Raw genomic sequence first — 6,882 nt, 5'->3', positions numbered from 1 at the left:
GTGCGCATGCACACACTCCGCCGCCAGGAGCGTACTACACCTGCACAGCACTATTGCGCAGGTGCAGAATGTTCCTAGCTGTGGGAGCAGCACGCGGACCGGACTGCGCTGACTGGCTGAATTACCGGGACTCATAGCAGAAGTTCCAGGTGGTGGAAAAGGACAGCAAGGCTGATTAGCATGGAGGGGGCTGGAGGAAGCCCCAGGTATGTATAAAATTTTTCTTTTCATCCGTCTCTGGTACCCTTTAATTCATAGTCACCAAACCAAATTTTAAAAACATATAAAATTATTTGATTTCATGAGCAAAGAGAGTGCATACATTTGCATAAGTCAGCATCAACGCAGAATTATTTCCATCTCATTGACCATTTCTATTAGTGACACGGCTACACATCAGGCTTTATACTTACAGCATAGATGTTATTTAGTATATATAAGAGATTCCTGTGTACACATCATATATACAGTCACAATTAGGTACGTATATCTGACTTTAAAAATACAGGGACTGCTTTATTGAAGCAGCACAAGTAACTAATTTTGATTGATTTATGTCATTTTTGTGGACTAAGCAGAGCTATTACTGTATATATAAATTATGTATGATGACTATTATCTGAGAAATAGAACATTTTGTCATATTTCCTATTTTAATTACAGTTTAAATTCATTAGGATTCGGAGTCGGTACATTTTTTCCCGACTCCAGGCACCCAAAATTGCTCCGACTTCGACTCCACGACTCCGACTGCGACTCCACAGCCCTGCTACTGCCCCCATTTTTACTTTATGATACAGCCCTGGTATCCTTTAAAACTTTGTCTTCTGCTTCTGACTTCTTTCTGGTATCAGTGACTAGGGGTGTGGCATGTGCATGGTTAGGGGTGTGGCAGGGTTGTGAGGGGGCATGGTCAGGGGTGTGTCTTAAAGTATCCCTCTTTCTTATCTCAAAAAGCTGTGAGGTATGTAAGCAAACACGTTAAGCCTCATCTACACAGTACAATTTTCCATCAGATCGACCGGTGATCTGATAAGAAATTGCATCGTGCGTAGACGTCCAAATTGTTTCAGATACATTTTGCGATAGATTTTGCATTGATAAGTACCCAAAATCTATCGCAATCCGATTGGACCGGTTGGAAATTATCCAATAGATCCGTCTAATAGATCTGATCTGACGGAAAATTGTACCGTGTATGTAGATGAAGCTTTAAAGCAGTCGCAAGGACGCTCATTGTATAATGCAAATGGTGGTAGTGCAAAGCATTCCTTGAATCACAAGTGTTCTGCATGCTGTATTCTTGGTGCAGTTGTGTTTCTGTTTCATTCAGTACAACTAAGTGGAACTTTGCAAGCAGAACAAAAATCACATAACAAGCACGGGGAAAAGAAAAAACACTTTGTACTGTACTTTGTGTTTTGCAGAGCATGGAAGGGTCCCTTTTTTGGAGGAGCAGTCTTATTGGGAGCTAAACTTCTCTGTTCATCTTTCTTCACTTGTCCCTCTTTTAGGACTGTTGTACAGATCTCTGTAAATATATGTACTGCATATTTCTACGTAAAATATGTTACAAAAATCTTGCCTGAAATTGATCGATTTGGTCGATTGCGTTGGATGAAAGATTTCACTCAATCGGTGGTGCGCCGGGAGCATGTGGCTAACAGCCTTCAATTTTGCAACGAACAAGGAAAGAGAAGAGCTTACTCTTACCTGTCTGCCGGGCGCGTTTTCTCTCCACTGTTAGGCTCTTCTTCCAGTCTCTTCTCTCCTGGGCACCTGTCACATGATAGACACTAGAGGCCAGACACTAAAGGCCTCTAGTGGTCACATAAGGTACTGTTTGGCCTCTACTGTCTATCACTTGACACAGGCCCCCATGAGAGAGGAGCCCAGCAGTGGAGAGAAGACACACTGGCAGACAGGTGATTCGCTTATTACTCTGCATGGCGTGGGGGGGAGGGGCACTGAGAGACCTGGGACCCAGCAGGCAGCGTGCACAGATTTTTAATAGGTTTCATGCTGATTCTATTGAACAACTGTGTGTAGTGTGTGGAAAGATTCGATCAGATATATCCCTCTTTGATCAGATCAGGAGCGTAACAATAGAACCTGCAAGGGATGCTTCCGCAGGGGGGCCCACAAGCCATCCTAAGAGACTGACAACTGAAGACAAGGAGAAAAAAAAATGTTGTGCTCTCTGCACAATTGTTCTAATGACTGCATCTGCTCAGCCACTGATAAGGAATCGTAAAAAGTTTTTCAGACAAAGATTTGTAGACAGGTCCTATTCAGTGTGCAGCAGGCTCTTGTGTACAGTAAAATAATCTAACGAAAAAGAAGAGATCTGGCACTATCGTGTTTAATGTGACATCAGTGAACATTACTTGTGAGCTGTGCTGTCAAAACACACAATGCAATGCAAGGTAATGCTTGACCAACATCACAGATTAGTGACAGCAACACAATCGTTCAATGCTAACCTGGGTGTGAGGGAGGTAGCAGATGTGGGTGACAAGGAGGTGCACGGCCTTACGCCATTTCACAGGGCTAACGCCAAGCTTCTTCTGAGAGGTGCACTCCTCAGAAGAAGCTTGGCGTTAGCCCTGCGAAACGGCGTGTAGTGGGGGGGGGGGGGGGGGGGGGGAGATACGATGAGATTGGCGGGAGGGGCCCCATCCAAAGTTTTGCATGGGCTCCCAGTGATATCTAGTTATGCCCCTGCATCAGATAATGATCTGAAATCGATCTATCTGTTGGCCACATTGACTAGTGTATAGCCAGCTTTACCTTAGGCTCCATGAACATATCCATTGAACTACTGCTTTCAGATTGCGTAGTGTGTGGCCACCAGAGCCCCCACGCTGATAACCACGCCACCTTCGCCAATGTACTTGAAAAATATCGGGTGCCATGGAAGTTTGGGTGCCCCATAGGTGCCCAGGTTTGCGCCCGCTATTTATAGCTGCAGTTTGCATAGTGGGCAACTCCGGCACCCGCTATTTTATCATGTTCCGCAGTCACCCAAATTTCCCTCAATTGCCAATAATAGCATGGGCGCCTATAGTGCTCCCAAACATCCGCAGCACCTCATGCACCCAAGTCTCCCCTCACCATGTGATCCCCCTCACAGCCACCGAGGTCTTTAGCTACATCACTCAGCGGGATCGCGAGAATTCTGTCAACCAGCAAGTGAGTCCTACACACCTCAGTCCCAGCGGGGAGGACCTGTCAATCTTACATGTGACATCTGCTGTGTCAAAAATTCCTTTGCACGTTGTCATATGTCAGACTGAACTACTCAGAAAATAACTCTGGAATTTGGGGTATTTTGGAGACAGAGGTCCTGATTCAGAGACCAGCTGGGCCACCAGAACCTTCAATTCATCAAGTCCCGCTCCTTCTCCTGGCAGCAGACGTCAGGTTTTGTGCCAGTGGTGGAAGGAATGAGAAAAATGAGGGCCGAATGTGAGCAGGCCTGGCTTGACGTCCTGCTGGTGACAGCCAGAAGAAGGGACACAATGTGGGTTTTGTGTAGGTTTCGCCTGCATTGTTGCACTGACCCCCTTTTGACTCATTGTCCTGAAAAGTTTCACAGAGCGGGGAGTTCCCACAAACAAAACCCCCTCAGGCCTTTGCCTTTTTCTTAGGGTATGTTATTGTAACACAAAGAGGCTTGGCTGAATAGCTGCCTAATTGTCCATTTGTAGCTGAATACAGAATCAGATAGATGACAGAGGGAGCACATAAGGAGATGTCTGTGGTCCATTCATTTCTACTGCCAGGAGGGTGAATAAGCTGTCCTATAGGGTTATTTAACCTCTTTATGAGTTCAGGAGTTAACTTATGTTAAGGTAGCATGGTGGCGTTGTGGTTAGCGCTCTTGCCTTGCAGCGCTGGGTCTATGGTTTGTATCCCAGCCAGGGCACTATCTGCACAGAGTTTGCATGTTCTCCCTGTGTCTGATTGGGTTTCCTCCGGTTTCCTCATACAACCAAAAAACATACAGATAAGTTAAAGATTTGGGTGCAGCTGGCGCCACCGTAGGCAGTAATAGGAATTACAGCTATAGCGTAATTTGGACACTGTTGAAAGAAGGAGCACAAATTACTACAAAAAACCTGTAATTCCAGCAATAGCTGGAAGCCGAATTACATCTTTCACCCACTATACTAGTAATTGTCATTAACGCCACTGGGACTTGAGCAGGAGCAGGAGCAGGGGGAGACGCTTATTGGCTTTCCCTGCACTCAAATCTCCCAACGGCTGTAATAATAGGTACGCCTAAATTGGCCCTAGGCTATGATACATATACTATGCGATACATACATAGACAGATGACTATGCTAGGGATTAGATTGTGAGCCCCTCCGAGGGACAGTTAAAGAAGAACTCCAGTGAAAATAATGTAATAAAAAAGTGCTCCATTTTTACAATAATTATGTATAAATGATTTAGTCAGTGTTTGCCCATTGTAAAAGCTTTCCTCTCCCTGAATCACATTCTGGCATTTATCACATGGTGACATTTTTACTGCTGGCAGCTGATGTCAGTGGAAGGAGATGCTGCTTGCTTTTTTGGCAGTTGGAAACAGCTATAAACAGCTGTTATTTCCCACAATGCAACAAGGCTCCCCCAGTGTGACAAGGTTCTCACAGTGTGATGTCAGAACCATGGTCCTAACATCACACTGTGGGAGGGGTTACACCACAATAATAGCCATATAGAGCCCCCTGATGATCCGTTTGTGAAAAGGTAAAGATTTCTCATGGGAAAAGGGGTATCAGCTACTGACTGGGATGAAGTTCAATTCTTGGTTAAGGTTTCTCTTTAAGTGACAAGGCTATGTACTCTGTACAGCGCTGTGGAAGATGTTGGCGAATATAAATAATAATACTAAATAATAATAGCCAAACATTTATTGATTTCTCAATTTGATTCCCCACAGATTTGATCACTTTATTTTTTTATTTTAAGTATTTATATAGTGCCGACACATTACGCAGCACTGTACAGAGTATATTGTCTTGTCATTAATTGTCCCTCAGAGGGGCTCACAATGTAATCCCTGCCATAGCCATATGTCTATGTGTGTATCGTGTAGTCGTGCATTTATCATAGTCCAGGGCCAATTTAGGGGAAGCCAATTAACTTATCTGTATGTGTTTGGGATGTGGGAGGAAACTGGAGTGCCTGGAGGAAACCCACACAGACACGGGGAGAACATACAAACTCCTTGCAGATGCTGACATGGCTGGGATTCGAACCAGGGACCCAGCGCTGCAAGGCAAGAGCGCTAACCACTACGCCACCGTGCCGCCCACTTTGATCGAGCCTGCCAGGAAATTTGTGCCCTGACATTTTTTTTTACATTGATTTTAATTATTGATCTGACGGGACAAAAAAACTCTGTTGATTGGATATGCAGGGGCAGTAGCAGTAGATCGATGGTAGCGTCGCACTGCGTGGAACAGTGCAAGGCTGCGCTTCGACTGATTTAAATACATATCCTTCTGAAATCTATTGAAAAACAATGTCCAGTGCGTGGCAGGAATCCATCTTTCTCTGATCGAAGAGGGATAGATGGTTTTGCCACATGGGGGGGGGGGGGGGGGGGCGCGACTTTCCCATTCTGCTTATAAAGGGAAGGCAATACTACTGTGAACCTATCCATACCCCCTAAGCGATTTTGCAAGTGATTTTGCATGACAAATGATTTTTCTCACAATATCGCGCAATATAGTTTAATGAAAATTCATTAAATGATGTTTAACGATGCACCCCACACGTGGCGATCGTTCGTTTTTGGACGACCGTCATGTCTGAGTCGGTAAAGATCGGATCCTGATCCGTGATCATGTAAACAATCTTTTAGACGATCGTTCATTTCCAGCACCAGAAACGATGCTTCCTGATTTGGCCACGTGGCTCAGGGAAATTATTGTTCATTGGCAGAGATCCCCAGTCCATCTGGCCTGCATGGCTGTGGCCATGACCTTGGCTGTGGCTGTGACCTTGGCTGTGGCCTTGCTCAGATGTGAATCCGTAGGGGTACTGCCTATCCATCACCAGTACCAATGCTAGGAAGTGCCCAGCCGGTGCAGGAGAGCAGCTGAAAAGTGGTGAATTCACAAAAATGCAGTTTTAGCCCTTATGCCTAATACACACAGTGAGATTTTCTGGCAGGTTTACTGCCTGATCGATTAGTTCCACCATTTCCGATCTGATTTCCAATCGATTTTCTGTTTACTTCTATGGAAAATCGATCGGAAATCAGATCGAACATGTGGAAAATAATCGATCTTGCAGTAAATCTGCCAGAAAATCTCATTGTGTGTACCTAGCATTACAGCAAACTAAAATTAAATAGATTTCAGTAGAAATCTACCCAATACTGATTGTACTACTGTCGCATGGTAATTGATCCACCACCGCTCCTTTCCACAGAGATTTTTCAATATGTCCGATCACAGTTCAAACTGATAAACTGCCCAAAAGTGACTGAAAGGACTCGTTCACATCGAGGGCGTTTTTGCCCTTCTTTCAAGCGCAGGAGATTTTCAAAATCGCTCTAAAAACGCTTGTGCAATGCTTTCCGATGAGAGTTCACATCTGAGCGGTTCGTTTCCGATCCGCTCAGCAAAGCGGTGCCTGTACCAGTTTTGAGGCGATTTTGCCTAAATGGAAGGTATAGGAAAAACGCAAAATGCTCACTTGCATCAGGGAGTGAATTACAAATCCGCTCTTAAAAAGAGCTTAGAAGAGCGCTTTTACCAGAAATGCAACGCGCATTGGGGCGCCGCGATGGGGAAAAAGCGCAAAAAATGCAAAACTTGCGTTTTCGATTTTAGGTGTGACTGAGGCCTCAGTAAATCAGTCGGA

This window comes from Hyperolius riggenbachi, chromosome 6 (assembly GCF_040937935.1).
Source record: "Hyperolius riggenbachi isolate aHypRig1 chromosome 6, aHypRig1.pri, whole genome shotgun sequence".
Taxonomy (NCBI): Eukaryota; Metazoa; Chordata; class Amphibia; order Anura; family Hyperoliidae; genus Hyperolius; species Hyperolius riggenbachi.
The sequence above is the reverse complement of the archived record's forward strand: the minus strand, read 5'-3'. Positions refer to the sequence as shown.